Raw genomic sequence first — 21,506 nt, 5'->3', positions numbered from 1 at the left:
ATTATGTATACTAAGAAATCATAGCAAAGTACAGATTTTAAAAGAGCTGATAAAAACAAATGTCACAAAATTAAATGCCTAACACATTGCTATGGAACTTTTCGCCTACATTTTTGGCTGTAAATTCTTTACCATTTCTTCCTATGACAACAATTTTGTAATGTTTTCTATAGCAAGAATGGAAAGACAATTCAGTCTTTTTTCATGGTTGTTAAAATGTATTGTTATTAGTATTATTATTACTGAAAAGTTTCTCTCAGCTTCACAACTTGTTGTCATTATCATGTAAATTTTTAGAACTGTTGACAAATATGAGAAGCCTCTGTCAATTTTCTTTCTATGAGCTGTAACAGATGTGCTTGCTCTGTGTAGTATGCTCTGCACCATAGATCAGGGACTTTGTGTATTGTTTTAAGGAAGCTGGGTATGCGTGAGCTAGGGGAGCTGTTCCGAGCATGGGGATTGACGCTGACCCTTGAATGCAGTGCCAGCATTCACTGGATGTTCTCAATTTTGGGTTATTAAACTGTTCAGATAAAGATTAGACTACAAAGGGCTTTGAAGCCAGTTTCTTTTTTATTTAAATAAGCTTTTTATTTTGGAATAGTTTGATTTACAGTTTTAAACCACTTTTCACTGTGTTATCTCATGTAATCCTCTTAAAATTGTGAGATGAGTATTTTGAGGTTTAAAGGGATATAAGGATCTTACCTAAAGTGACAACACATGTCAGTTATGGGTTCCCTGCTGAAGAGACAACGTCTGTGTTAACAGCTTTTATACAACAAACATGATTAAGGGGCAGTAGCAATAGTTAAAAGATCATTATGTGACTAATAAAAGCAATATCTTTTTTTATTTAAAAAAAAAAGACCCTCTTTCTTTTGGTCAATCCATTTTAGTTGGGTCCAGTTCTCTTCATGAATTTCATGAGTTTCCTTGACAATTTATTTCTCTGTCCAGACTTTAAAGTGCTTAATAAAGTCCTCAGAGGATCACACACCCCACTGCTCTTAGAATGACTGTCTTTGGGCCCAGGAGAGCACTGAGAAGCTGATCTGACCTCTTGCAGATTGGCATTATTTAGTGACCACCCAGGAAAAGAAGGTACCTTTGCAGCTGACATTGTGCATCTATGTTTTAATGCAATAACTTTCTCTCAATAGACCTACTATAATTGGTGAAGGAAAATCAGTTCGAAAGGAGGAAAATATATTATTAGAACAAATCGACATGTACAGGGAATGGTAATTGTCTGTTCTCTGTCACCTAAAATGATATTAATACTAATGGAGTGAAGAGTGAGAGGGAAGAAAAGGATAGAAAAGTTGGCAGAGCTGTTTGTTCCAGCTTTTGAAAAATTTTAGATCATTAAAAAAAAACAAAACATACTCACTGTGCTAAGATGTCTTTGCCTTCAGCAGCATGACAGGAGAATGAGCAAAGGCTTTGGAGTAAAACAGAACTTGATTCAAATTCTGGTTCTGTTGCAACTGACTATATGATACTGGGTAAGGTATTACAACTATTAGAAACCTTAATGTTTTTAGTAGTAGAAGAGAGACAGTTGCAAGCTGGCAGGATTGGTGGGTGTTATGGTGAATGTGTGCAAAATACCTAGTATACTATCTGGTATATTGCATTCATGTAACAGTATTAACTATATTATCATTCACACTAAGTTGGAGTCTTTTTTTCCTTTAAAAAAAAAATAAATGAAAGGGATCTACCAATTCCTTATTGTGATTGCAGTAGACAAGCAGAACAAAGCAATCATTGGTTTTTCTGGTGGAATAAGCTGTACATGGAGCTAAGAAGACAAGATATAATAAAAATTGTATTGAGGTGGTATTTACCTGTAACATAGTGTGATATTTAATTTTGTCTATCAACTTGGCCAGGCCATAGTAGCCAGATATTTGACCAAACACCCATTGGACTGTGTCTGTGAAAGTATTTTTTAGATGAGATTAACATTCAAATAGACATTTAAGTAGACTTTGAGTAAAGCAGATTGCCTCTATAAGGTGGATGGGCTTCATCCCATCAGTTTGAGGAGAAAAAGACTGAGTTATTCCCAGAGGAAGAGGGATTTCTGCCTCCAGACTGTCTTTGGACTCAGGCTGTAGTATCAGCTCTGCTCTGGGTCTCTGGTCTGCCAGCATTCCCTGCAGATTTTGGACTTGCCAGCCTCCACAATTGTGTGAGCCACTTCCTTAAAATAAGTCAGTCTCCTGCCCTTCCCCCGCATTCCCATTGGTTCTGTTTGCCTATAGAATGCTGACTTATACACATAGATTAAATATTGATTTGTGGTGACATTGCAATAAATTTGGTTGGGGCCCTGCCTCTCTGGCTTATTTTTCTTTTCCTTTTTACCCTCATTTTGATTTTCAGGTTTTTAGAGGATAGAAACCTATACACCTTTGTTTGGTATTTGTTCTCTGTTAGGCATCTATGTTGTGGATGATCAAGAAAAGTCAGAAAAAGCAAATGTTGGGTAATTTGTAACCATTTAGAAGGTATGTTCATACACATTATTTAGTATTTACACCAATGCTGTGGGATAATTAAAATTATCCCTGTTTTAGATACAGAAGGATAACAATAAAAACAATATTGAGCATTTATTGAGTTCTTCTGTGCTAAGCATGTCCCAGGAATAATCTCATGTAAGAATCACAGCTTACTACTCCTAATTTACAGATGAGCACACTGGTTAGAACTTGAACTCTGATTTACTGATTCCAAAGGAGCCTATGCTTTTTTTCTCATGTGGAGAGGTGCCTTTTTAGATCCCCTCCCCCAAAGTGGACAGGACACATCTCAGAGCCCTTTTGTGGCATGGGTCTCTGAACTACTATCATTTCTGGAACTCAGCTAAAACTCTGGTATTCAATTAGGACAGAGATCGAATGACTCTAGGCTGCAAATGCAGAGCCTTGCCACTCCTGAGTTAAAGATTCTCATTAATGGCTATTAATATTGAAAGGGATGAGGTATATCTTTGTATCAGTCATCAATTTTCCTCTGCCTTTACAGTGGAACTGTAGGACAATTCTGGGGACAATTCAAGGCAACTGAGGAAGTAAGAGGAAATAGAATTAGAGGACTTAGGGGCTATAGGGCTTTTAGCTTCTTATCCTTCTCCCTCCTTTGAGAGACAAGGACACTGAGGCAGAGGAGCTGAGTCACCTGCTCAGGTACATTAGACTGGTACATTTAAGGTGCACATGAAATCACCTGGAATCTTCTTAAAGTGTAGATTCTGGGGCCTGGGAGTCTGCATTTTCTAACAAGCTCCCAGGTGAAGCTGATACTTCTGGTCAAGGGGCTATGCTATTGTGAGTAGGAAGGAAGACTGGGCATTATGTTAGGATAGAAGTGGAAGGAGGGAATGAGGTCTTAATAGGTACCGTAATAGGTGATAATTGGATAGGCTGGTCTCTACAGTGTTTGTTAACTCAAAACACTAATACTGTTTCAAAACCACTAATTTATAAGTGATCACATGATTTCAAATGCTACCATGAGGTTAAGAACTTTAACAGGCTGGAGCAATAGACTGATTTTTAATATGTTTAAAGTTAAACAGAATGAATATGATTTAAAAAAAAAAGCCACAACTCTTACCAATACAGAATATGTGAAATACAATTTAATAATGTGATAAAGACCTAGGGATTTAAGTTCTTATAAGTTTATTGAGTCAGTAGCATGATGTGGTTGCATTAACGGAAGTATATAGTGTGTGGGGAGTAGGAGGTGATGGTTTTCTTCCACATTGTACAAGTCATAAGATGCCTGGAAGATGTGCTTACTTTAGGGTGTGCCACATTAAGAGGGATATTAGAAGTGCGTCTGGGTGAGCATGTTTGGGGACATCTGGGGATTGTGCATTTGAGGAATTGCTGAAGAAAGTGGATGTTTAATCTGGATGTTAAAATGTCATAGAATAATGTAAGAATTTATGCAAATATTTGAAGAGACATCATGTGTGTAATAATATTAGGATTACTAATAATTACTAATTATCAGTAATTAGTAATTATTACTAATAATATTAGGATTACTAATAATTACTAATAATTCTGTGTTAACTAGAATCTGTAAAAGTGGACACTAGAGACTGATTCCAACATAATCTAAGGCATTTGGGAGAAGACTAAGGAATAAAACTGGGCTTGGAGTTGAATTCCAGCTGTATGGCAGTGAGCACATCAATGGCCACTCTATCTCAGACTCCCCATTTTTAAAATGGGAAAAAAATCTTCCTCCCTGGTCATTATAAGGAGTCAATGAAATCATTTGTGAAAAACATGGCCAAGTATGGCAAAGAGTACTGACTCAATCACTTTTTAAAACATCGTAGTGTTAGTCTAGCCACAAAATGACTACCTCAGGAAGCAGTGAGTTCCTTGTCACTGGAGGTGTGCAAGCCAAGGATGTTTAATCTCTTGGGAATTTGGGGTGAGAACCTTGCACAGAGGTTTGCTACCAGGCAGGAGGTTGATGTACAATGGATTTGATTTATAGGGTTCCTTCCAGTTTTAAGAGTCTGCACAGGCTGGCCCACCAGTCTCTTTCCTTGGCTATTAAAAATCCGAGTAGAAAAATGGCTTCATTCAATTGTAATACTACTCACTTTTCAGCCTAAGATAGGCAGAAATGGGCTTTATTTTGAGCAGTTCTTTCCCTTTCCCAAACCATTTTTTGAATTATAAAATAGTACTATTTCCATTTTATGGGAATATCAAGGGCATATGTGTCATATAGAATAGCTTCCTATATAGTATGATTTGAGGAGAGTAAAGAAGACTCAATTGCACCAAATTATTTTTTCCATTGGTCCTGTTATACATCTTAAAATTACTGTTATTGTCACATCTTTGTATAGAACTATCAAAATGTGAATGTTATTTAGAGTGACTAATGCCTCAAGCCATTATCAGTCATTAACATCTTGGCCAGACTTAGTTTGGTCATTAGTGCATTATTTGGTGCTCATGAAAATGCACTGCTCAGATCTCCTGCTGTCGGGAGCATTGTTAACTGGCAGACCCAGCTGCTAGCTTGCTGGAACTTCTGCCATGTTTATACCATGTCATGTTTCCTGTGGGCCACTTGCAACGAATGACTGACCACAGCAAGGGTAGTAATGCAGGGCTGATCCTGAGAGATGTGGGTCTCTAGCAACTTTTACTGGAAGACTCCCTTCAGCCCAACTGAACCCTTCTAAGAACTGTGCTATAGTCCTAGGCTCTTCCTACCCAGGCCCCTCCCATTCCCTTTCCTTCACAGGTATCAGACCCGCATTGTGGTTTAAGGCCTTCCCTGCTTTCTCCTGCTCCCTCACCTTTATCCTTCATAGGCACTTCCCTTAACAAACCTCTTGCACATATAACCCTTGAAGGATTCAAACTAACACAAGAGGTGGCAGGAGTGGTCTGAGGAAGCAGGTGGTAAGATGGATTTGCGAAACAGGCTTCCTCATAGCTCGGCAGGCAAAGAGGGTACCATCCTGAGTGATATAGTGCATGGTAATCCTTGGCACAGGGTGGAGGCCCAGACGCTCAACTTTTAACCTGTGGTGACCTGAGAAAATGCTCTTTTAGTAAGGCGAACTGAAAATCGTGGGGAGAGAGGGAGATGTCTGCAAAAGTTGGTTACTACTTAGTTGCAATGATGCCCTGGAGAGAATGAGATGGGGGCCTTTCTATGAGAAAGTGAGCGCCTTTGACAAGAAGTTAAAGGCTAACTGTGAGAGCCAGAAGCTGTCTTTGATAGCTCACAAAGAGACCCAGCTGAGCAGTATCTTTAGATAGAATTGCAGAGCTCAGAGACATTCAGAAGTTCAGCTGAGGCAGATCTGTCATATTAAGATCAGGGCCCTGGTTGAGAAAACCTGGGATCTGGATGGATGTTTCTTCAGACTTCCCCAAATCCTCAGAGTTCCCCCTTATACATGGTAGCACTTGCCGTGCACTATGAGATGCCGTGGAGGCCTCACCTCCACAACACAAGAGGAGCTGTTCTCACTTCCTCACCTGGCTGCCTGGTGGATAACAGGTTAAATCCCAGCATAACCTGACTGAGGACATGCTGAGCCTGAGGAAGAAGGAAAGAGACTGAGCACAAAAGGAGCTTCAAGAATTAGCTAGAATGTACCTGCCATCAAGGAAATACCCCTTGAACTAGATTTGAGGACACTTGATCAAGGGGGCTGGAATGTCTGGCTAGATTAACAAGAATTCATTTTCTTGGGATGTGGGATTTAACACCTGGGAAGGACCAGGTGGTATAGACTGAATATCACCCCCCCCCCAAATTCATATGTTCAAACTTGAATTCCCAATGTGATGATATTTGGAGAAGAGGGCTTTGGGAGGTAATTAAGGTTAGAAAAAGTCATGAAGGTGTCTTCCTTAGGATGAGATTAATGCCCTTATAAGAAGGAGAGACATGCACATACCCAGGAAGACCGTACACAGGAAGGCCAGAACCTGGAAGAAGGCCTTCACCAAGAACTCGATGCTGGCCCCTGACCTTGGAATTCCAGCCTCCATTACTTTGAGAAACAAATGTTTTTTGTTTTAGCCACTCAGTCTGTGGTATTCTGTTATAGCAGCCCAAGCTAAGACACCAGAGAGTGAGGCAAACTCATTGCTAAGGTGGCTCATAGCAATCTGGAAAAAGCTATGGCAAGTGAAAATGCATGTGTTTCTTTAGCAGACAATAGAGAAAGTAATAAAAAGGCATAGACAGGTGGGCATGTTGGAGTGGATATATTATGTGATACAACCAGAGGATTATATTCCATGGGAGTTCCTGAGGACACAGCATTCATCAAGGCCATCAGGGAAGAAAGAGAGGCAGCAGCATCAGTAAGAGGTTCACTGGTGGCCCTCCTCTACAAGCCAAGGTCATAGTAGAAGAGATAATCCCCAAACTAGCTTTGGTAACATCATGAAGATGCGGCCCCAAAGTAACGGAGGGTAGGTGGCAGTGCTTCCTGTAATGATTGGCCAAGTCAGGGGGGCAGCCAAGGGCTGGTTCCCCAGGGAGTATGGGATGGTTAATAGAACATGGCCATCCTCAAAGTGCAGCAGCTGGGTAGCCTACAAGGGTGCTAATTAATCTACAAACAGGGAAAGGCAAGAATTGAGGAACAGGAGGCTGAAGGCATTATCCTAATAAAAAGTCAGAGTCCCTTGCTCAGTTTTCAGACCTAAGCTCATTACAGATCTAGAACCCTATTGACTGAAGTTTGAAATTGTCAGTGATGGTAAAAGATCCAGTATGGAGCTTATGGCAAGTCCCAGTGGGAGAATCACAATGCAGGTTCCTAAGAATCTAAGATTTGGCTGTAGACAATTGAAATGCCTTTTTTAAAAGGCTATATTGAGGTATAATTTCTATTTGAAAACTATTTTGATAGTTTGATAGGTTTTTTTGATAGGTTTGGACATATGCGTATACCCATAAAACTGTCACCACAATTAAATTAATAAACATATCTTATCACCTCTAAAAGTTACCTCTTGTTTTACCCCCCCCCCCTTTTTATGGTGCTAGGAACAGTTACTATGAGGTCTACCTTCTTAATTTTTTAAGTGTGCTATACAGTATTGTTAATATCTTTTGAGAAGCAGTTCTGGTTTGTTACTGGGCCCTGGTAAAGATGGATTGCTTGGCCATATGGCACCAAATGATTATGCATCTGGAGCTACTCATTAGGAGCTGGGGCCTGTGCCCTCCCAAGTCATAAAGTAGATGGGCCCACTAGCATTTCTTTGAGAGATGCAAATCGTGCATCTGGAGTCAAGAGCAAGCAGCACTTGAGGGCCCAAGTGAGCTCCATGAGTAGGTCGCCCAGATCTCTGTGTAGCCCAGCACTATTGCCCTGGCACCTTTTTCCCTGCTTGAATCAGTGACCCTGTAGGGTGTCCTGTAGGAGGACCAGCTGAAGGAGGAGGAAAAGGGCCTATCTTGGTTTAGAATGGGTCAACTTGGTATGTTGGTACAGCTGAAATTGACAGTGGCTGCGTTACAGCTACATTCAGGGATGGCTCTAAAGGACATGAAGAGAAAAAGGTCTTCTTGATGGTGAAGCTGCAGGCAGTGTCCCTGGTCATCTGTTCTCTGTAGAAGAAGTGGCTCAAGTTGAGAATATATATAGATTTCTGAGCAATGGCCAATGACCAAGACATTTGGTCATTGAAGAAAAAGGATGGGATGGTTGGAGACAAGATCTGGGCTAAGAGGCCTGTGAATGGAAGTACAGAAGTGGGCTGAAGTGGGAAGGCTTTTATATCACACATTAACACTCACCAGAAGACATCCGCCACGGAAGAGGCACTAAATAACCAAGGAGACGAAATGGTTTGGCCAGTTAAGATTAGCAGCCTTCTCATCAGTCACCAGACTGGCACAATGGGCATATGAATGTAAGGGCCAAGGTGGCAGGGATGAAAACTTAGTTTGGGCCTAATAGCATGGACTCCCACTTACCATGCATGAGAGTTATTGCTGCCTCCCAGTGTCCAACCTTTCAGCAACAGAGATCAACCTGAGCCCTCATACATGGGTCTAGAAACCAGAGGTAGAAGCAGGAATGGTTCCACTTTCCATCACTCCAAATGATCCACTAGGGGATTTTGTGCTTCCTGTTCTCAAGATTGAAAGTGTTGGTCCCCAGTGGGTATATGCTCTTGCCAGAGGGCACAACAAAGTTTCCATTGAACTATAAGCTAAGATTGCCACCAAGGCTCTTTGGACTCATCTCCAAGGACCAGCAGCAAGCAAGGGTCATTGTCCTGGTAGGGGTAATTGCCACTGATTGGCAGGAGGGGGTAGGGCTGCTGTTACACACAGGGGCAGGTAGGACCACAGGCAGAGCCCAGGCAATCCACTTGGATATCTACTGATAACACTTCTGCCCCGTTTTGACTGTGAACGATCACATGCCAGCATCCTGTCCTAAGGAGGATGTTGTTGCCAAGGCCTCAAACCCCTTGGGAATGAAGATTTGCATGAAACTTCCAGGCAAGCCACCAAGCCCTTTGAATGCATAGTGGGGGGAGATTGCATAGGAGAACCAGACATGATCCCAAGACCAGCTGCAGAAATGGGTACTGTTGTTCATACACCTACCTCTTTTGTCCACATTTCCCCTCAGGAAGAGAGGCCTCTGGGATGCATGGAGGAGCTGCTTCTACTTCCCATGTAGAGAAGTAGATCAGGCCATGAAGTGGGGTGACTGTGGTAGCCATGAAAATTCATAACTCAAATCTCCTCCCGTGGGAATGTGATGATCTGACAGCACCAGCTGCTTCCTCTCTAGATTCGCCCTCACATTCACACTGAGGCCAACTTCCCCAGGCTGCTCCCAGCCAGTGGCTGAACATGATGCAGCACTGGCACAGGTCCTCTCCTGAGGGATGCAGGACTCCTCCAGCTGGTGACTTTGACGCCAGACTCCCCATCAGAGCTGCAGTCCGAGGCTCTTCCTACCCAGTTCCCTCCCTCCCCCTCTTCCTCACAGGAGTCAGACCTGTCTCTCCATCGGAAGGCCCTCTTGTCTGCTCCTTTCCTTAAGAAGGTTCCTCCAACACACTCTTACATGTTTCATCTTGTCACCATGTCTGCTTCTCAGAGGATCCAGACTAGCACATATACACTAGAAAATGATGGCTTTTGACTCAGACCTGGATTAGAATCTTATTTTGCTACCTATTAACAGTATGACTGTCCTTCAGTCTTTCCTTATTTTCCTCACCAATAAAAGTATCTTATGCCTAAAGTTCTAGTGAGTATTAAATGGCTTATCATTTGAGGAGTACCTGTGATGTGCCTCCTCTGTTGATTACATGATTGATTCCTTTCTCATCTCTGTAATTTAGCAAGACAGTGAGGAAGTGGGATGTTGCACTCCGAGCCTATCCAGCTTTTGAGTTCTCAGGAGCATGAAGATGCTGGGTGCCTAGGGAGGGAGGAGGGAGGAGGGAGGAGGGAGGAGGGAGAAGGGGGGAGGCTGAAATTGATCACTTTATTTTAAAGCCTGTCCCCAGTTCTATGTAAATTCTCATATAAAGTTTTTCAGAAGAACATTAAAGGCAACCATGAAGAAAAGTGACTCTTCCTGGCTGTGCAGTGCTCTCTATGCCTGACCCCCTCCCCACCCCCCGCTGCTGGGAACACATGCCTTCCTCTTAGGACCCTTCAGAGCCTCACACAAAGGGCCACACATAGGATTTATGCTCTGATGAGAGCAAGTTCATGGAGCAGAACAATGTGACTGATGTGTGACTGATGGCAGTGGAACTTTCTGAAAAGCCCTGAAAATTTAATTATCATCAACAATTTAGCCCATTTCAAATGAGGTTTTCGCAAGCCCACATACTTCAGAATTTGTTTGATAACATGAAATAAAGTTTTCTATGGCGTTTGTAATGTGTCAGGGACCCCACTTAAGCTGGGCCTCCCTGTGAGCACCGTCTGGGCTCACTTACAGAGGATACCCTCTGTGAATTTTGTCCCTGAGGTGTGGTTGGGAACAAGGGGGAGGGAAGGAATTGAAATAGGGAGAAGATGTCAGGACTTTAATTATTCTCTATTATAGGTGGCCTTTAAAGCTAAGTCAAAATGAGATTTTAAGCCCCTGCTCTCACTGGCCTGATGTGAGGGTTAGATTGAATGTGAGAACACCTTTAAAGCACATAGAAAGTGTTTGACATCTAAGTGTTCAGTAAATACCCATTGATAATAACAGCACCATCATCTTTTTCGTGTTCCCCTTCCTCCTCCCCATAGTACACTCCCTTCTTCTTCTCACCTGCCTAATCTTACCTGTCCTCCTGCTGCCTCCTTGAAGTCTTCCTGCTATGGTCCAGATGACATTAATAAGTTTTTTGCTTAATGCCATTATAACTTCTATCTCTACCCTCATTGGGCACAGACAACGTTTGCTTGTATTCTGCTCTAGGGATGTATCTTCTCTTGCTTGAGGAGAAAAGTAAGGCAGTGGAGGTAGTGATTAGACCATGGGATGAGGAGCTGGAATAACTGAGATTCCATGATTTATTACTTATGTAAGCAAGTGACTTAGCCTTTCTGAGCCCTGGCTTCCTTATTTTTAAAATGGAATCTATAACTTACCTGTGGGAGGCCGGGCCCCGGTGCCAGGCTGAGACCGGGTCGAGCAATGTTCCCCGTTGACTCAAGCCAACCCGGTGGTCCCCCCTCCCATTCATATGGGAGGCCGGGCCCAGGCGCCAGGCTGAGACCTGGTCGAGCAACGTTCCCTGTTGACTCAAGCCAACCCGGTGGTCCCCCCTCCCATTCATATGGGAGGCCGGGCCCAGGCGCCAGGCTGAGACCTGGTCGAGCAACGTTCCCTGTTGACTCAAGCCAACCCGGTGGTTCCCCCTCCCATTCCCCCACTTTCAAGGGCATACGAAAGCCTTGTCAAGGCTGAGAAAGTTAATTCCTGAAGCCTGTGGTCTGCAGGTGTTGGCAGTAATGCTACCTCCCTTTTTCTACCCCGAGTCAGATAGAAACAAACATGGGAATTGTGTTTTGCTAGCAATCTTATCAACAAGGTCTTGTGACCCGTCTAGAAAATGCACAAGAAACACAGAACTAAATGTTTTGGTGGGCAGCAATTATGTGAAACCTGTTTATTCTTAGAATGACCTAACCCATAAGAGTCTGGTTATAAAAGATTGTGTACAGCAACAATAAAGCCGTCACTTGGGCCATCAGCCCAGGGGACCCTCCTGTTCCCAAACTTTCTCTTCTCTCTTTTTTTCTTGCATTCCCCTACCCTCAGGACCCTGACCTCGGTGTTTGGTGTTTGTCGCGCTGGCCGCGACACTTACCTCATGCATTTGTCATGAGGATTTGGAGATAAATATGCAAAACTCATGATACAGAGAAAGGAAATTATTTGTTTGTTTGTTTGTTTATTATTTTGCCCTTTTATCTGCCAGAGAATCTAGCAGGAAGGACTCAGCATTCACTTCATAAATATTAGAAATAAAATTGAACTCTTTTTGCAATCACTTTTTTAGATAAAGATTTTTATGAAACTGGTGCTTCCCATACCTTCCTGAGCCTATGAATCCCTTGGAAAATCTGATTTGATAGATCTAGAAGAGGGTATTTTAACATGCATCTCAGGACATTCTGATGTTCACGCCACTTGGGAAAACTGCTATAAAGTAAACTCAGAGCATGCTTTAAACCCTCAATGATTATGTAAGGTTATCTCTTTCATTAAAAGAATGGAGTTATACCAGCCTCTTAATAATTGACTCACATTGCTGCCCAACTGATTTGGGCAAAGTGACCACCATGAAGAGGTGGGTATGTGTGGATAAGTAGCATTGCCAGTGAGCTACCATTAGGTCAGAGCCATTAGCTGCTATGGTGGGTGCTGTGTCTCTAAGTGGGATCTAAATGTATTTTCTTAATTGAATGAAATCCAAAATTTCATTTCATTTCAAAGCTGCATAATGTGTAATTAGAAACCTAGTTACATCTAATGCCCTGAATGGAGATCCCAGGGTTGTCTCACAACAGTCAAGAGGCTTGAGCAGATAATTACAAGCACTTCACTGTGATAATTGCCAACCTCAGAGAGCTCTAAGAAGAGAATGCCCGTGAAAGCAATGGCTTTGAAAAGGTGAAGCACTGTTCCAGTGTCAGGTATTGTTATCAATAAAGAGATTTTGTCTTTTATGAAGCTGGGATTGTTAGGAAAGAGGTTCTTTTACATGTCATTGGTTTCCTTACCATTCATCAGTCCACAGTGAAATGGTTTTAATGAGGCATGGATTGGGCTGAGACCAATATGAAAGCAGAACCAGGGCCAACAGGGAAGAAAAAAAGAATATTCAGCCCTGGAGCATCTTCCTTTGTGCAAGGAGATTTCCTAGTGGAAGCATTTGAGATTTAAATAGCAGACTTGAAAGTTAAGCTCTTTCTATTTCCAGGCATCAGAGGAAATATCTTTAGAGATACCCAACTTATCTTAATATTCAGATAGATTTAAAATGAATTTCATAGGGTATAACTCAAGCACCCTCAAGCAAGTAGTACTCAATCTGCTCAAACCTCAAAGCCCAGAAATACAGAAGCTGGCTTGAATTCTTGGACTAGAAACTGAAAGACCAGCCCACAAAGCAAAGATATATATACATACTTGAGTTACATGTACTACCTCATAGCATACAGTACTTGACATCACTCCTTATCAAAAATATCCCTTCCTTTCTAAGTCTTAAAGTGAATGGTGTTATCTTCAATAGAAACTATATTGAATTAACTGAAAAAATTGAAGTTCTCCTCCAACCCATTAAACAAATGCTGAAGACCAGAAAACCCCATATTTGATCCCTGTCTTACTTTATAGAAAGTATTTAGAAATATTGATGATATCAATGTCACATTGCTCAGCTGGTTGTACATATGAGATTTGGTTGTTACTGAGGGAGTCTTTTTTGATAAGAGAAGTCATATAGTGTGAGTGGAGGTGGCCTGGAAGTTGAGATATTACATCACAGGGACTCAAGTTAGGAGCAAATTCTGTGTGTCATATTTCTAGACTAGTATGTGAGATCAAGACCTTCAGGTAGTGAGTTCACCTAGCTGACTGCCCAGACCTCTGCATCTTTTGTGGCGTTCATAAAATAAAAGAATTAGAATTTTCTGTGGTTTTTAGAAAAATATTTGAAAGAAAGGTAGCCCAGTATTGCTTATAGAAGTAAAGAGAAAGTTGTGGTCGAAGACAGTTATAGTTTAAGAAAACAGAAGTTTTGGGTAAATCAGGCAGTGGAATGTGAAATTTAACAGTGACCCTGTTCTATGAATATAAGTAATTCACCATATATTCTCCACAGAAAGAAGAAAAAAGTACTTTATGAAACTATTTCAGCTGGTGTCTCAGCTAGTATAAAAATTGCTCATCAAGTGAGAGATAAAATTTTAGTGGAAATTGAAAAGACAATTTGTGGTATAATGATATGCACAGAAAGCCTATGTCTGTACAGAAAACTGATTTGGGTGAAATCCAGAATTTGCATAATTAAGATCTTGGGGATTTGTGAAAAACTAGATACTTGTCTTTCAAATGCATTAGGTATACAAAGAAATTTATATCTGTCTATCTATCCATCCATCCATCCAGTCATTCTTGTTTGAAAAGCCAAGTATTCTGTGTGCCAGGCATTGTGCTAGGAGGAAGGATACTGAGTTTAAGGGACAGTGACTCCTAAAGGAAGAGGTCTAAGGCATATTGTCATGGAAGACCACTTATTATGGAAAAAGGACCAATCTTGATATAGAATTGGAAAGAAGGTAGCCCTTATGGTTTACTTATTATCCATTTTCTACTCACTCTACTTTTCTGCATTAAGCAATTTCACAGCTAGGCAAATCCACTCAACCTTATCTACCCTTGATTTTTTTTCCCCCTGAATGTTTTTCAAATAATCCTTGATTATTTGGCCCTACAAATTATACATCACAGGGAAGCTTGTCAACAGGTTATAACAAAGCATATACAGTAATAAAAGCAGGAGATCTCACTTTGGTTTTATGTGACTTCCTTTGGGTTTCTGGTGACTTGAGAGCAAGCATTAAGGGCTCTTTCTTCTTGCTGAATGTACTTTCCACACAGATGGGAGGACCAGCATGGATGCTGAAGTTTAAAGTGGTTTCAGAAGGAGGATCCAGAATCTGGGACTAGTTTTCTATCTTTCAGGGTCTTGGTTGTCTCATCTTATTCCACTCTTTTGCTCCCTTTCCCACACTAATAACAAACAATAAAAACACATTATGGCACAGTTATTATACGGCCTTTTTAAAATATTAGCTCATTTATTGACTTCAACTATATTAGAAGATAGATGTTCTTATTGTCCCCATTTTACAGATGAGGGAAAGGGGCGCAGAGAGATTGTTTGAAACTGCAGAGCATGGATTCAAACCCACCAGGTTTGGTCCAGACTATAAATATACTGCCTCTCACACTAAAGTTAACCTGATGACAGAAATGTCTCTCATTCATCATATGTTCAGTCACTATTGTGTGTGACAGGAGACTCAAAGAGGCCTTCCTCCCATTGGACCTTCTATTGACCGTTCATGTCCATCTCATTTGATTAACTCATATGGAGAAAGGGAAAACATTAAGAGCTATAGAGCATATTTCAGTTGGCTGGGAGAATTTTGAGACCATTTCCAAGTATGCTCTGGTTGTGATGCTGTCTCCACATCCATTGGACATAATAAAGACAGTGGAGTTAATAAAAGGTTCGCAATAGCAGACACTGTGTTCTACTGGTTGCAGAGCTGGTTGAGTTGCTGTCTGATGAGCAGAAACAAGGAATACTGTTTGGCTTTTAGGGGTTTCAGTCTCTCCCATTCCTCACAGATGACTAGTAGGTGCTGCATATGATAGACAGTCTGTGGAAGTCCCAGACCAAACTCCTTCCCTAACTGAACATTCCCAAATGCCTTTCACTCTCTCCTTTTATTTTTTTTTAAAGTTTATTTATTTATTTTTGAGAGAGAGAGACGAGCAAACAGGGGAGGGGAAGAGAGAGAGAGAGGGAGAGAGAGAGAATCCCAAGCAGGGTCTGTGCCTTTAGGGTGGAGCCCAATGTGGGGCTTGAACCCATGAACCGTAACATCATGACCTGAGTTGAAACCAAGAGTTGGCTGCTTAACTGACTGAGCCACCCAGGTACCCCTCACTCTCTCCTATTAAAGCAATAATAAAATTTATCAGAAATAAAAATCAAAGTATTCATCTTAGCTCACAAAATGGTTAAGCCAGATCCATGTAACTTTCACCTTTTCTCTTTCCTGTGAAACATTTTTGGAAACTATTTTAAGTTGTTGAAGGAACATTCCACTTGAAGAAAAGGTTAAAGTAGTCGTGACTGGGCTGAAGGGACAAAAAGCCAGGAGAATGAGCTAAAGTTCCAGGAGCTTCGTTGACCTATTTCTGCCAGTTTTGCAAAACAGTACAACACCCTCACCCTTCAAGTGGTTGGATGACAGTCAGGGCCGTCCATCACAGACACAGACAGAATTGTTTCTCTGCTCATCTGCCCAGGTGACCACTCTGAGGGACCATTGTGGCCAGGCTGTTCTGAACATTGGACAGCAGGAAAATGCCTTCCTCCACCAAACATATTCTCTCTGCCTTTTACTCCTTTTCCTTTCCTTTGGGTCCTGGAAGGGTATATTTTAACGGAAGGGAAAATGAGTCCAGAAAGTGAACTCATCTAGATGTGATCATGGGTGTTTTTGTCCCAGCTGTGCTAGATTTGATCTCATGGGATGCCTTGGGCCACTGAGAGAATGTGGAGCAATTGCTTGGATTCATAGGACCCAGTCACAGCTAAATTTCACATTTCACTGCTTGATTTACCGTAAACTTGTTTTCTAGTTTAGAACTTTAACTATCATTGACCTCAACTTTCTCTCTGCTTCTACCAGCAAGGAAACCCTATTGTCCCTTTTTCCTTGTTTTCTTTATTTTCTCTCGTTTTCCTAATCAAGACACTTTCTTTTGAATAATTCAACTTTGGACTGAACTAAAAAGATGTTTGTTTACATGTCTGAATCTTTAAGGCCATAAGACTGAGCCTTCCCAAAGTGACACAGTAACACAGAGTAGAATTCAAGAAATGTCCATTAAGTAAGCAAATAAACATTTTGGTCACTCCTGCACTGGAAACCAGCTGCAACACATCCATTCTTCCCAATGACTGTAGTAAACTCCTTGATTCTTGGTGCCATTTCCTTAAGTGTGAAGCCTATGCTTTACTACTATGAACTGTGTGATTCAGGGCAGGTTTCTTAACCTCTTAGTTTATATTTATAAAAGTGACCCCAAAATAGGACCTACTTCCTTGGGCTAAGGATTCCATGAGATAGTCTACATGAAATCCTTTACAGCATTGCCTGACTTATCGTACCAGTTATTCCAGGTTCGATGCCCATGCTTCCTGCAAAATATCCAATTGAGTTATTCTTTTCTGTGGATGGACACTCTGCTGCTCAGCACATTTTCAGAGCAGAGATGACTGGTCTGTCTTTTGTGTAGTATAGACTGAGGTCCCTGGTCTCAAGCTGCTGTGCCCGAAACTCCGATGGCTCCTGCTCCACTTACTATTAGGATGCGACAAAATACTGCAAACTTAGAAGCATAAAGTAACTCCAGCTTCACACATTCTGTGGGGCAGGAATTCAGAAATGGTGCAGTGGGGATGGCTTGTTTGTTCTACAGTGTCTGGGTCCTCAGCTGAGAAGACTCGATTGGCGAGGGGCCGGCATCACTGAGGGCTTTGTCACATGGGTGTTTGGCACCTGGGCTGGTGTGTTAGTTTCCTAGGGATGCTGCAAGACAATACTACAAACTGGGTTGCTTAAAACAACAAAAATGTATTCTCTGACAGTTCTGGAGTCTAGCAGTCTAAAATCAAGTTGTTGTCAGGGCCATGTTCACTCCAAAGGCTCTAAGGGAGGATCCTTCCTTGTGTATCCCAGCTTCTGGCAGCCCCAGGTGTTCTTTGGCATGAGGCAGCATAATTTCACTCTTTACCTCCATCTTCACATGGCCATCTTTCCTGTGTGTCTATCTTCACATGGTGTTCTCCTCTCTCTGATAAGGACGCGTTAAGGGCTTTCACTACTCCAGATGCTCTCATCTTAACTAATTACATTTCCAATGGCTGTATTTCCACATGAAGTCACATTCTGAGGTACTGAGAGTTAGACTTCATCATATCTTTTGGGGCGGGGGGACACAATTCAATCCCATAACAGCTGGGATTCAAAGGCTCGGGCTGAGCTGGCATTATTGACCAAAACACCTACATGTGGCCTCTCCAGGTGGCTGAGGTGCCTCACAGCACGTATCTAGATTCTGAGAGGGAACATCCTGAAAGTGATCATTCCAAGAGAATTAGATGGGAGCCACATGGCCATTTATGACCCAGCCATGAAGTCACACGTATCACTTCTGCTGTAGTCAGTTGGTCAAACCAGTAACAGTCTACCCAGATTCTACCTGTTTAGGGGAGGGGACATCAAAGAATTTGGGGACCATGTTTTAATTTTTTTTTTTAACGTTTATTTATTTTTGAGACAGAGACAGAGCATGAATGGGGGAGGGTCAGAGAGAGAGGGGGACACAGAATCCGAAACAGGCTCCAGGCTCTGAGCTGTCAGCACAGAGCCCGATGCAGGGCTTGAACCCACAGACCTTGAGATCATGATCTGAGCTGAAGTTGGACACTTAACCAACTGAGCCACCCAGGCACCCCTGGGGACCATGTTTTAATCACCCACTTTCTGCCCCTACCACACACACAGCCTGGGAATAGTTTTTCTGAATTTGCTCATTTAGTTTCCATATTAAAATACAGAACACAGGATCTTCTCTAAGACAATAGAAAGGTTATTCTCTTGCACATTCCTATAAAATATTTTTCATTGTCATTTTGAAGATAGGATACTAGACTGAACTGGTTTATCTTTATATTTTAATTTAAAAATCAAAGAATTTTAAGGAAGAAATTTTAGACTTGAAACAAAGTATTTTTGAAAAAAAAATTTTATATGAGCTGAAGATAGACGACATAACTGGGGTGATTACGAGCCATTGCCAGGAGGAGGGAAGGGTCTGTCAATTGAGAATGCTGTGATCCTACAGCAGTAGGAATTAAGGCTGCAGCTTAGTGGTTGTTCCTTGATTTTAGAGAATAAACTGCCAAAATATTGTGGAGAGCTGAGGTGAATGTCTAATCATCTTATTTTTTTCTAATAGATTTCTAAATACACCCAGCACATACTCTCTTACCGAGCTTTTTTAAATGTGGTCTGGAAGAATAGATAAATACATGATCATCTACTGCAGGGCCACACATTATAAGAAAATACGGCTCACTATGTATGTTTATCAAAAACAGGTATCAAGATGTTCATAGCAGCACTATTTGATAGGCCTCAGCCGGAAGTGCCAAAGTACCCATCACAGCAGAATGGATACGGTGTGGTATGTTTATAGTGGGATACCATAGTCCACAGTGATGAGAATAATCTACAGCTACACCCAACAGTAGGGATTAATCTCACTAATAATGGTGAGAGAAATAACACAGATACAAAAGAGAATATGTTGTATGATTTCAGTTTTCTAAAGTACAAACCCAGCAAAAACTCATTTATCCTGTTGTAAGGCTGGATAATAGTTGCTCTTCAGGGGAAGAGTAGCTGAAAGTGGTGAGGGAAAGAGCTTCTGGTGGTTTTTGGTTTCTTGATCTAGGTGCTGTTTGCAGGGTTGTGTTCAGTTTGTAAAGCTATGCACTTCTAATATGGGCACTTTTCTGGATGTATATTTTGCCAGAATAAAAAAAAGTACTTACACTCAGATAACTACCAAGCTATGACAGAGGAATGAACATTATTAAAGAACACAGAAGAACGCATGTTGAGACTTTCAGTGCTCATGTCCAAATGACTGACTTTCTTGGCTTTTCTGGTGATACATTTTAATTCTGCAAGATATTTTCATTTTAATTACAGTGAAATGGGTAATGTCACCTAAATCTCCAAAAAGTTAATTTCTGGCCCTTGCTTAAAGGGAGAATCAAGGAATATAGAGGCCTTTGGAAACAGAAAATTACTCACTTGTCCCTTTGAAAGTATCCAGGACTACAGAACAGAATCGTTGGCTCCATCAGCTGAAGAGGAGAGGGACTAAGGAAGATAACGAAAATGCCCACAGAAAATATGGGCTTTGCTAGATTTCCAGTATACTTCCATTGCCTTCAGATCCAGGGCTCTCTGTTACCAGGATCTTGCAGAATGCTAGTTTTCACTCCACCATCCCTCCCTCACTTCCATTACCCATGTCCTACTTCCCAGGATATTCACATGGAGTTCCATGAAAACTTTTTCTTCTTTGAGTATCCTCCTTGTTTTATTTCCTCCACTGGGACTAATGGCCACCTGTCTTAGAGGTCTTGTTGTTTTGTGACAAACCACCCTCAGCAGGTCTCCTTGAGGCTCATTTGCTCAAGGGCCATAGAGTCTTTTGGGGGTGCAGACCAAGCTTCCAGACTCCCTTGCTCTGCAATAAACTAGTCACAGGTTAGGGTGCAGATGGTACACAACGTGCTTCCTGTGCTTGGCAGGAAGAGAATGGGGTTCATTGGTTATTTTGTCAAGCTGGCAGTAGTTCCTGTAGAGAAGACTGTGTCACTTGTGCTGATTCAAAAGAGTACCTTGATGTAGGGAAAAAGCAGTCATGGGCCAAGGCATGAGCTGAGCAATTCCTTGAACGCAGCCATAGAGAATGTTTTCCCTGGCACCACATACACATCACTAGTTAGAACAGCACTCTGCTTTCCCTGTCTTGGTGAGGTGAACAGCACATTTAATTTCAACTCCTGTGGCCTTCTGCAAACCATCCCAGCTCTACTTGATTCCTCAGCTGTGTTTGCTCCTCTGTTCTTGGAGAACAGCATTTTCACTTGGTATAAACTGTGAGGCACCGTCTGAACAAGCAGATTGGTTACTAATAAGGAAACTGGCACTGACAGCTTTTTAGGCTCTGATGAGAGAAAAGAGATATCTTTACCTCAGAATGGTTTAACTCTCAATGTAGCATATCCACTAGTTGAAATTTAGAGAAAGAGAGAGAAATTTAATTGTCAGGCTGTGGTGCATAGTGTCAAAGTTACTTAGATTATGAGAAATAGGACTTTTCAGTAGCTTTAAGGCCACAGCTCATCTTTTTTTCTGGTGTGGGCAGCTCAGACAGGGCCCCACCCTATAACTCATAGTTCTGTCAGGCACTCAACAGAAAAAAACAAGAAGTATTTGACTGTAGTGTTAGCTATGGAATGTTCACTGCTAGTCATACAATTCTATTATCTCAGTTCATACCTGTCAGATTAATAGATATATCAGAAATATTTAGAATTAGAAGGGTACAGAGAGATAATCTGGTCCCATATTCTATTAAAATTTTTTTATTAAAAAAAATCAAACAAACCTAAGTTCAGAGAGTTTAAGTAGCTTGAAATATTCTATAAGTGACAGAGCTGGGACTAGAGTTCAGTCTTTTGCAGCTCCTGGCCTACTAAGGACCCTATTCACTGTACCATTGTGATGAACCAGTTTTTATAGAAGTTTTGAAAGTCAGAATGATTTCTTGCTTGAGAGGTACATGTCTCTAGGATAGGACCATTTGAGGGATAACCGGGAAAGCTATTAAGATGAGTTACCCCATGTCCTCCTTTCTTCATGAATCCAAAATGTCAAGGCATTTGCAGCATCCATTGTGGGGCTGGGACTGGATACCAAGGATTTCTAGGAAGACTGATCTAATCTGAAATGACTCCACAGGAGTTGGCTGTACCCTTTATATCTTCCTGGTGTATAGGGCCCTACTGGACATTCTGTAGAAACATCTGCGGGGGGGG

At 41.6% G+C, this 21,506-nt stretch overlaps 1 protein-coding gene across 2 annotated transcripts in view; it reads left to right on the top strand.

The window, feature by feature from the left end:
* CRH (corticotropin releasing hormone) overlaps positions 1-21,506 on the top strand; it is a 310,403-nt gene that overhangs the window by 255,903 nt on the left and 32,994 nt on the right. The window lies entirely within an intron of this gene.

The sequence above is a fragment of the Panthera tigris genome, chromosome F2 (genome assembly GCF_018350195.1).
Source record: "Panthera tigris isolate Pti1 chromosome F2, P.tigris_Pti1_mat1.1, whole genome shotgun sequence".
In the NCBI taxonomy this organism is placed as follows: Eukaryota; Metazoa; Chordata; class Mammalia; order Carnivora; family Felidae; genus Panthera; species Panthera tigris.
Note: the sequence above shows the minus strand (reverse complement) of the source record. Positions and strands in the feature narration are given on the sequence as shown.